Source organism: Nelumbo nucifera, chromosome 6 (genome assembly GCF_055504915.1).
Source record: "Nelumbo nucifera cultivar China Antique chromosome 6, China Antique-T2T, whole genome shotgun sequence".
Lineage (NCBI taxonomy): Eukaryota > Viridiplantae > Streptophyta > Magnoliopsida > Proteales > Nelumbonaceae > Nelumbo > Nelumbo nucifera.
The window spans coordinates 43,776,843-43,788,226 of record NC_142654.1 but is presented as its reverse complement, the minus strand read 5'-3'; the positions used below and the strand labels follow the sequence as shown (position 1 = coordinate 43,788,226).

The following is an 11,384-nucleotide window of genomic DNA, read 5'->3' as shown; positions in this document are numbered from 1 at the left end:
ACAATGAATTTTCATTCTTCCATTTTACCATTCTTATAATCTAATTCATTTGTCTATCTTATAATGCTTAAGCACATAAACCCTGGCCCCTAATGATAATAGTGAAATAATTAGAAGGATGGTAATATATGCATATGATGAAGTTTCTTATGTGCGAGTTGATACACAAAATCTATATTGTATAACTGCTGTAATTGTAAAAAGATAATAGAACAGGACAAAATAGAGGTAACAAACAATAGTTTATATAAGGATATATAGATGACAGAGATGATGCTAAATTAGGCTAGTGACTATAAATAACAAATATATGTTTCATCCAAGAGGAATGAATAAATTGACCAAAATAGTTGAGTTTCAACAATATTCCATACTAAATCCTAAGTTTTGCGGAAGAAAGGGCTTTCATATGTAATTATATTAGGAATCAAACAAAGTTGGAATGCCAATTCAGAATTAAATATTTCAGTGATTTGGATTGAATTTTACTAATGTAGAAATAACTAGATTTATATTTAACAAATATTGTGAGGGTGTATCAATCAATTCTATCAAGCTACCGTAGCATGTAAAATTAAATATAGCAGATTTTACAAAGAAAATTAAAGTAGACAAAAGGATTTTAGGACTTACCCTTTGGAGTACAATAGTGTTGGCATACACGACTAGACAAGCGCTATATGCAGTAAGTGGTGTTCAATAGAAATCCAAAGAGAATAAACATGGTTATGATGTGAGATGCTCGGATGTGCCCTTACTGATTCTGGTATCTTTACTGATTTCCTTCTTCCCCTTTCAACTCTAGTGTTAAGCAACATGGCATTACCTGATGATCATAGTTTTTTTTTTCACATTTACTAAGAAAACGAAATCAGACTTAAACCAAAACGGATTTGATTGTAGGATCGCAGGATCGCAGACTTAAACCAAAACGGAAATCAGATTTGATCGTTTAGGCAATTATCTTCAGAGATATGCCAAAGGTGTGTGTGCCTACTGGACCCACTAAAATAGGGGAACAAAGGAAAATCTTATCAGGGCTTAAACTTAATTGTCTCATGAATTGGTATGACAGAAAACCCCACCAGGATCATAGCGATAAGCAATAAATCAAATAAAGTAGTTATAGGAAATTGAATGTTTACTTACAGAAATCGCAAAAGGAAGATGCCACCATTCGACTTCATAATTCATAGAATAACATGCAGGCACATGGTCAAACTTATCTATATTGAAGGATACGTGGCTAGGTTCTGAAACTTGTGCAGTTCAATTCCGAGGGGACACATATCGGTTTCCCCAAGCTTTTCCATACATAAACACAACGGAGAAGACCTAGAAAACTGTTGAACCTGCGTCTCCGGTCATCCCCTGAGCGGTAGATATCTTAATGGTGAATCGCAGGATCCCCTTTTGCCAAACCGTAGACAGCTTTCACTAGCATCCCCTTATGGCTGTCATGAGTTACACCTACGCCTTTGGCTTAAACATTGCTGGTATCCTTCGGTGACTCCGCATCAAAACGACCACGACAGAGCGTGAGAGGAACCGTTTCGGAAGCAGGGGTGCAAGAGTATTGATTTTGTGGGAAACCCCAATTCTGTGTCAGAGCCGGCGAAGGGTGAGATAAGCCAGAATGTCATTGGCGAGGCAAGGAACAAGGAGCCTTATCTCAAACCCAGATGACAGAGGTGAAACAGGGCTATGAGTGGGAAAGACGGGGGAGAGGAGATCGTCAATGGTTCCGCCACTCTGCTGTTGTATTGTCTCGGTGGCCTTCTTCTTATACCTAGAAACCTCTCTGTACCCTCCTATTGCTGCTACTACTTCCGATGCTAAATCACCTATTGTGCCAAAATTAGAGATCGTAGATCAAAAACAGAGATTCTAATGTAACTAAGGAGTTAAGGTTAAGGAGGTTGGTCCAGTCTCCGAAGGTCCGGAGATGGCGACGGGAAAGAGAGAGGATGTGAAGAGAGAAGGGAGACCACCATGAGAAACCCTAAGTCAAAGTTGTATTTGTGTTGTCTGCCCTAGGAAAGAATTGTTTTCCCCCTTTATAGAGAGAAAGTCATAAGGAGAAGGACCGGAGACTTTTCCTGTTAGGAAAGGAGATCTTTCCTTTATGTTGGATTATTAAGGGAGCATTATTGGGGTTTCGCCACGTGTCTAGTGAGATCCTTTGAAGACAGTGTTCCTTTTCCCTTAAGGATTCTCTACGTACACTATTTCTTTTGTGACCCTTTATACTGACGTGGCACGGGTGATGTCGTCATTTGGCGGCGTGCTTTTATTAAACCCACATGGATAATTTAAAGACACGTGTGATAAGCATTTATTCCCAATCTACTGTGATTCCATGGTTCTATAATGGTCTCGGGTTTATCACAATTCCGCGCACGTCCGAAGTTCATTGCAAATCTGCGGGTCTTATAGATCATCGTAGATTCGCGCTAGACGAAATTCATCGCAACCTATTTCGAGTATGAGTTCATTGCAGATTTGCGATGAGTTATGAATTCATCATAAACGTGCGATGGGTTATGGATTTATCGCAGACATCCGTGTAGTATTGGTTTGACACCCTTTGTACTCTGATGGTCTTAGTGACCACTATGTACCTACACTTTGCTCCTTTTGCAGCTATATTTATTTCTTCTAATGGTTCTTTTACCGCATTGATGAAATCTTGCATATCTTTGAGAGGTGCATGGACGTCATCATAATACTCTACAGTCTCTTCCTTTTGCCCCTATTATTGTGGGTAGATTTTAGTATTCTTGATTCCGTTACTAAGTATGTGTATATTTTTACTGCATCATACCTTTGATACAGGTGAACTTTGGTTGTGTTGTATAGTGTCCTTGTGCGATGAGATCATTGCGTTGTCCTTTTGCGAAGATGGTGCAGTGAATTAGTTCTGGTTGAAACGTTACGCAAGATAAGCGCATAGATATGCTCATTTTGGAGAATGCAATAATCATACCCTTTAGAGTGCATGCATACAATGATGGAGATATATGTGCAGCTTAAGCATTGAGTACATGGTGGTTTCAATTTCAATAAAAGATGTATGCACCATAGTTGACTTGATCGTAGTATAACAAAATTATTTTGATGATGTATGTATCACAAATATCAGGTATATTATCTTAATTCAAGCAAAGGTAGTACAACTTTCAGAGATTATATCATGACTTGTGATTAAACATTAATTGTAAACTCATACCTCCGGGATGGCTTTCTTGATCGCTGGTGTCTCACCGTCCTCATACTCCTTGATGGTGTAATAGCTCTTCCTGTCATCGTCGGTTACCCGCATGCATCTCGTCATCTTCTTCTTTTCCGGTGGAGCAAGAGACTTATTCGCAGGGTTCAGCAACTGCATGCCTTCCACTTTGGCTACCCTGGTCTCACCTTTATTGGCCAATTCAGTGTAGTAGATTGCATCCCTCCGATTTGTCAAAAGGGACACGAGTTGGTAGGATCCTTACTACATGCCCTCTGTGCTTTGCCTTTATGCATTAATGATACGTTGATGGAACCAAAGCCAAACCGTGTATCAAAGGTCACCCCAACAAGGTGTGGTGTGCAATTCTGCCCGAGATCACCTGAAACTCCTATGTGATGGTGAACGGTCCTGTCGCAACCGGTAACTCGATGGACCCCTCTGTGATGGATGCATTGCCGTTGAAGTCCATCACTTCCATGGGTAACCCCTTGATCGTCTCTTTTTGGATGCTCAGTAGTCTTAGGGTGTGGACGGATATCAGGTTTACAAAGCTCTCCAGGTTGACCATGGACCTCCTCATCTCAAAACCCCCTATCTTCACAGTGACATACAAGGGCCGGTTGTGGTGGGAGTCAGTGGCCAGCATGTCATCTTGTGTGAATTCCATATTCGTCCTGTCGGATCGGTGGGGCTTCAATGGCCTTCTGAACGTTTTTGCTAGTGCCTTGATGGCAAGCCTCCTTGTCGAGGCATTGGCTCCCTGCTTGCTGAAAAATTGTTGTAATTCCGGGCTTTGCTCAAATCTCTATATCAACATGTCTGGGTGGTCTTGGCTTGGTGCTCCAATCAGGTTGATACTTCCTCCCTGGGTGTGTGTGTGGGGAGGGGGTTCATCTCTACCTGCGCTGGTTTTCTTTTTACAAAATCATCAAGTTTTACTTTTTCTACAAATAGTCGCCTCAGTGATAAATAGTCCATGAGATCATGGTGCGGCAACTGGTGAAAGTTACACCACCTTCCACTATGCCTCTCCTTCTCTGGGGCGATTCCTGGCGGTGGCGGTAAGCTGATAACACGATCTTCCATGAGCTTATTCATAATCATGATCACCTCCTCTTTGGTGCAAGCAAAAGGAGGAGGGGTTGGTGCATTACTTCTTCTGCCCTGGGGGTTGTTGCGATAATAAGGCCCCAGCCTAGGCCTGTAGTGTTGCGACGCTTTCTGTCGACAGCGTAGGCCTTCTTCCTCCCGTACTATCCCGGGATCGGTGTAGACTGAGGTGCAGTGCTCTTAATAGTGCGCATCGTCCTCTCTGTGCACTTCCACAACTAGTTGAAGGTTTCAATCTCTATGTTCTCTATGCCTATCCTGGAGGCGGGCTGCATGCCTTGCACGCAATGTTTGACGAAGCTCTTCTTGGTAACATGCTCGTCGAAAACCGAGTGGGTCAATTTCTAAAATCACATTACATAGGCCAAAAGACCCTCTCCTATGCATTGTTCAGTGTTGCACAGGTGTGCAATTGTCAACCTGCGCTCTAGGGTAAACTACTTCGACAAGAACCTTTTTGCTAGCTCAGCCCATGAGTCAATGCTACCTGCGATTAGGAAGACGAACTAGGTATATGCTGGCCCAATCAAAGATTTAGAGAACTCTCAGACTTTTAGGTCTCCGTCGAGAGCAAAGGACCCCAAAACATCCTCAAACTTGTTTACATGTTCCTGTGGGCTACCCTTCTACCCATGGTACTATGGCCATTGCTAGGAAGGGACGTAGCTGGCGGGATAGGGTTTGTAAAGGATTTAGTCAGAGTAGGGCTTTTGTAAGACAAGGGAAGCCTAGGCTCTATTCTGGTCTGTCATCATCAGCCCATGAATGTATTCTTTTAGTTCATCACGGATGACTGGTGCCTCTATCATCGGGTTGGTATGGGAACTAACCCGAGGCTATTCAACGGTGGGCTGCTTAGTCTGTGCTAGTGTAGGATTGGTCCTGGCGAGTTGCTCAAGCATGGTGGGATTCTGATTGGCAGACTGATGGCTAGTGGGTATGGATGTAGGAGGAGTTGCTGGGGTAAAGGGGGATTTTTCAGTCCTGGCCAACTACTAGAGGAGAAGTTGTAGAGTGGCTTTCGTCTCCTGTTGCATCTGTTCCAGGCGGTCGAAACGAGACTCAAACTCATAGACCTTGTTCAAGAGTATTTCAATGTCAACCTACTCGATCGACTCCACACTAGACTAGTCCCCAACTTCTAGGTTGATGTTCTCTTGAGTGTTGTTGTGTTCTTCAGGGATGGGAGAAAGGTTAATCCTGTGTGCGGACATCCTTTGTGATCAAGGACTGAACTAGAGATTCTACTATGAGTAGTGTGGCTAGGTTGTGTACGGGGGTCTCCTTGAAGGACAAAGGAAGACCAGGTGCAGGAGGTAGGCTAAAGGCTAAGGCAAATGAGATGATAGAGTTATCATTTCGTTATGAGATGGACCCCTATTTATAGGGAGAGATCCCAAGGACTCGAAAGGAGGGGCCAAAAGCGTTCAGCTCCTATTAGGAAAGGTAATATTGGATTCGCTGTCAGTTGTCAGGGAGCACTACTAGGGTTTCACCATGTGTCTCATGAGATATCTCATGGATGAACTTTCCTTTCATTTGAGGTTTCTTATAATCCACATGTGCTACTTCCTTTCGTGAGCCTTTTAACCGACGTGGCATGGGTGACACCATTATTTAGCTTGTGAGGCCATCGGAGCATCCTATCACGCACATAATTAAAAGACATACGAGTTTCTAATATTTATTCTCGGTTTGTAGTAATTCTGTGCTTCATGGTTCTGTAATGGCTTTGAACTCATTGCAGATTGGCACATGTCCAAATCTCATCGTGGGTCCACGCGTGTCAGAAGCTCATCACAAGTCTGCGTGTGTCTAAAGTTCATTGCAAATTTGTGCAGGCCAAAGTTCATTGCAACCTGTTTCGGGTATGAGTTCATCGTAGACATGCAATGGGTTATGGGCTCTTCGTAGGCATTCATGTAGTATTGATTCGACACTCTTTGTGCTCTGATGGTCTGAGTGACCACTAGGTACCTACACCCTCTCTTCCCCATGTTCCCTCTCTCTTTCCTGATGCCTTCTCTGGACCTTTGGTGACTTGACCAACCTCCGTAGCCTTACCATCGCACCAACAGATTGTATCCACTATAGGCATCTAAGAAGAAGAAAAACTAGTTCCCGTTGAATCAACAAGGATGTCCATGTTTGGCAATGAAAACTCATCTTTGGGGTAGGCCCTATTCAGGTCCCTGAATTCGATACAACACCTAGGGAAAGAGGTGGGAAAAGTCAGTGTACTAGTCTTTTATTGATAGTTATGATCTAATGTGTTAGGATCTGGGTACTAACCTTAGTTGGCCATTGGAATCTTGCATGTGTGTAGGGGGAGCGTGGATTTCATTGTAATATTCCTCTATTTCTTTGTTCTGCTCCTGTCATTGATGCAACTTTAGTATATGCATTTTTCTTGTTACTTAATTGAATATTTAAGTATGTTATGTTGTACCTTTGAGTCTGTCGAATCTTGTTTTATCTATTTAGAGTTTGTTTGTGATGAAATCGTTATGATGTCCTTGCGTGAAGATGACATGGTGTAATAGTTCTGATTGAGATAAAATTTAGAACATGTATATTTTCCTTTTCTTTTATAGGGACATATAAATTACAATGATTATCTAATACTCGAGAGCTATATCATGTAATAACAAATCAACTCATACCTTAGGGATGGTCTTTTTCATGGCGGACGTGTCGGCATTCTCGTATTCCTCCATGATCGTGTAATAAATCTCCCCATTCTCATTAGTAACCCATTTGCATTTGGACCGCTTCTTCCTTTCTAGTGCTGACAAAGGCTCACTTGCTAGGCTCAGCAACTGGACACTTTCCACCTTAGTACTCTGGTCTTTCCCTCCTCGGCTAGCACTGTGTAATAGATCACATCCTGGAGGTGGGTCTCTATTCTGTTGAACGGGACGCGAGTAGCTAGGATTCTCATGATGCGGCCTCTATGCTTGGCCTTGATGCACTGGTGGTATGTAGATGGGACCAGTGTTAAGCCATGTATTAGTGGTCACCCCAACAAGGCGTGATATGTTGTTCTCCTTGAAATCACCTGGAAATCTTAGTTGATGGAGAGTGGACCAATAGCCACCAAAATCTCAATTGACCCTTCTGTGATAGACGCATTACCGTTAAAATCTATTACTTCCATAGGCAGCCCTTTATAGAGCTTCTTCGATCGATCAATGAGCGCCTCATCTTATAGCCTCCTATTTTTACCATGATATATATGAGCCGGTTGTGGTGGGGGTCCGTAGCCAGCATGTTGTCTGGGGTGAACTCCACATGAGACTTGACCATGCGATGGGGATTAAGTGACCTCCTGGATGCTTCTGCTAGCGCCCTGATGGCAAGTCGTTGGATCACCTTATCTGAACGGCAGCCTCCTGGTGTTCCTACCCCATTGATGCTGCCTCCTTTAGGATGTGCGGGGAGGGGATTGGTTTCTACTTGGGTTGGCTTTTTTTTTAACGAAATCATCTAGTTTTACCTTCTACATAAATAGCCGCCAGAGGGTAAAGTAGTCTATCAAATTGTGGTTCGGTGATTGGTGGTAATTGCACCACCTCCCCTCATGGCTTTCTTTCTCCGGGTCGACTTCGGGTGGTGGTGGCGGCAAGTTGATTATATGATCTTCCACCAGCTTATTCATTATCATAATTACTTCACTTTTTCTACAAGCGAAAGGAGGAGTGGGTGGAGGTAGTGGGTTGTTCCTCCGATTCTGGTTGTCGTTGCGGTAGTCAGGTCCCTGGTTAGGCCCTCTGGTGTTCCGAGGCCTTCGGTCAATGGTGTACACTTCGTTCCTTGTGTATTGTGATGTGGGGTTGATTGGCTCATAGTATTTTTAACAGTGCATGCTATTCTCTCTACACACTTCCATAATTGGCTAAAGGTCTCGACTTTGGTGTTCTCAATGCCTATGTTGTAGGCCGGGTGCATTTCTTGCACACACTGTTCAACAAAACTTTTCTCAGTAGTGTGCTCATCGAAGACTAAGTGAGTCAATTTTTGAAACCTCATGACATAAGCCAAGAGGTCCTCCCTAGCGAGCTGCTCCATTTTGTGTAGGTCAACCATCATCAGCCTCCGCTCCAAGTAAACCATTTAGAAAGGAATCTTTTCACCAACTCTGCCCATGAGTCTATACTAACCGCGGTTAGACCGATGAACCTTGTGTATGTTGGTCTGTAAAAAGATTTTGAAAGCTCCCGAACCTTCAAGTTTCCATCCAGGGCAAACGATCCCAACGCATCTTCGAATTTGTTAACATGCTCTTATGGGCTTCCCTTCTTCCCATCATACTATGGCCATTGTTGCGGTGGGATGTAGTCAGGGTGTATGGCTTGTATAGGATGCAGTCAGGATAGGGATTTTGGAGTATAAGTTTAGACTGGGCTCTATTCTGGCTCTCCTCCATCAGGCCCTGGACGTACTCTTTCAGCTTGGTGTGGTTGGTGGGTACTTTCATCACCGTGTTGTCTTGTAAGACTACATGGGGCTGTTTGGCAGTGAAGAAACAGGTTCTCTATGTCGTGTCTTGTACAACACAGAGTTGGCTCTAGTAGGATGTTCGTTTGTACTGGGTTTCAAGTTTGTGGGGTGGTTAACAAGGATAGATGCGGAAGGGCCGGTAGGGGTGAATGGAGAGTGCTTAGTCACAGATGACCTATAGAGGAGTAATTGAAAGGTCTTTTTCATTTTGGCCTGCACTTGCTCTATTCAGTCGAAATGAGCCTCAAATTCATACACCTTGTTGGAAAGGATTTTGAGGTCAGCCTGCTCAGTCGACTCCTGACCAATTTGGTCTCCGATCTCTGGGTTGATACTCTCATGCTCGTTGGTTTGTTCTTCTAGGGTAGGAGAAAGATTAATTTTGTGTGTGGCCATCCATTGTAATCTCAGATGAAACTAGAGATTTTAATGTGAGTGGTGTGGTAAGGCTACATGCGGTGATTTCCTTGAAAGATGAAGAAAGGTAGAGAGCAAAGGGTAGGCTAAAGGCTTTGGTTGACAGAATGTCATGTTCAAAAGAGTTTGATTCTCACTTGGAAAGGGAATCTTTGATTCGGTATCATTGGTCAGGGGGACACCGCTAAGGTTTTGTCACTTGTCTTATGAGATCTCTCCAAGATGAGATTTGCTTTCATCTGAGAATTCTCATAATACACGTATGCCACTTCCTTTTGTGAGTCTCCTAAGCTGACGTGGTATGAATGACATCAATGCTAGTCTTACGTGTCTTTATTAATCCTATTGGACATCTTGTCACGAGTGACATTGGACAGTCATCGTGTTTCTTCATTCGTCACTGATCTGCAAGGGCTATTGGCTCATTGTAGGTTCGCCATGACTCTGAGCTCATCGCAAGCTCGCAATTGCTTTGTGCTCATAGAAGACCCTTGGCGATTTCGAGTTCATCTTTAGTACCATAGATTTGAGTCTTTTGCAGGTCCGTGGTGACCTTGAGCTCATCACAAACTCGTATAGGCTTTGTGCTCATTGCAAGTTTGTGCAGGCTTTGAGCTCATTGCAACTTTGTGCCGAGTTGTGAACTCATAACGGGTGTCTCTGTAGCATTGGTTTAGCAACTTCTGTGCTATTACGGTTGTGGTGATCAACATGTACCTACAGGGGTTTAACCCTAACAATTGAGACAAGCTACTCCAAATCCTTGGCAGCACACCAGTGTTAGCCTTGTTAGGATAAACCTCCCAAATCTACTCAATGGCTGAGAACATTCTAAAGTAACACAGACCTATTAAGTTTCCACTTTAAGGGGTAATGCACAGAAACATACCGATATTAACATGAAGCAACAATGTACTTTATCCATTTACAACTAAATTTTTATGTACATCATTTTGATTGGAGCTAAGTTCATACACTATCTAACAACAAGGGTTGGCCTCCTTGAAAGACAAAGGATGACCAGGGGTCTATGTGGGCAAGGATGCAAATGAGGCTTTGCAAGGAAGGAATTACATGGAAAATAGGAAGTAGGGGTATAGGTAGGGTGGTAAGGCAATAAGGGATGGCCTCCTCAAAAGACGAAGATGTCCAGGGATCTATGGAAGTAGGGATGAGACGGAGTTATAAGCGGAAGGGAATTGTAGGGGAATTGTGGGCCTCCAAGTCTCTCCTTGTTATAGAGAGGCCACTACAGCTATAGTGAGTGTAGGTATATGTTGATCGCTACGACTATGGTGGCACAGAAGGTGCTAAACCGATGCTACAGGAACACCCGCAACGAGTTCATAACTTGGCACACATCTGTGATGAGCTCAGAGCCTAGACAAACTTGCGATGAGCTCAAAGCCTGAAATGAGCTTAAGATGAGCTCAAGACCACCATAGGTCCTCCATAGACATGAAACCGCAATGGCAAGGACAAACTCAGAGCCATCGTGGACCTGTGATGAGCATGAAGCCATTGCGATGGCGCGATGAGCTCTCAGATCCACCTTAGACTCACAATGAGCACAAAGCCGTGACAGAGCACCCATTGAGATTTAAAGACACATAAGATTAATATTGACATCATTCGCGCCACGTCAATCTAAGAGACTCACGAAAGGAAGTAACATATGTGTATATGGGAATCCTCAATTGAAAGGAAAGCTTGTCCTTGAGATATCTTATAAGACATGTGACAAAACCCTAGTAGTTATCCCTGATAACTGACACCAAATCGAAGATTCCCTTTCCTAGTGGGTGTCAAATGCTTTTGGCTCCTTCCTTTCGAGACCTCGGGATCTCTCCCTATAAATATAGGTCTGAATCTTAACGAGAACATCATTCTACCATTCTATTAGTCAAAGCCTTTAGCCTAACCCTTTGCCCTCGGCCTTCCTTCGTCTTTTAAGGAGACCCTCGTACGTATCCTTACCACCACACTCACTTTAAAATCTCTAGTTCTTCCTTGATCATGAAAGATGGCCACCCGTAGGATCAACCTTTCTACCATCCCTGAAGAGCAAATTGATGAGTAGGAGAACATCAACTTGGAGATTGGAGACCAGATTGAATAGGAGTTG

The 11,384-nt window shown here is 43.3% G+C and overlaps 1 long non-coding RNA gene across 1 annotated transcript; it reads right to left on the bottom strand.

Annotated features, from left to right (window-relative positions):
• Nucleotides 1-494: 494 nt before the first annotated feature.
• Nucleotides 495-2,703, bottom strand: LOC148790814 (uncharacterized). Its single transcript, XR_016077161.1, has 2 exons — nt 1,150-2,703; nt 495-826 (listed from the first exon to the last, which is right to left on the bottom strand). It is a non-coding gene; the product is annotated as an uncharacterized LOC148790814 (long non-coding RNA).
• Nucleotides 2,704-11,384: the final 8,681 nt, after the last annotated feature.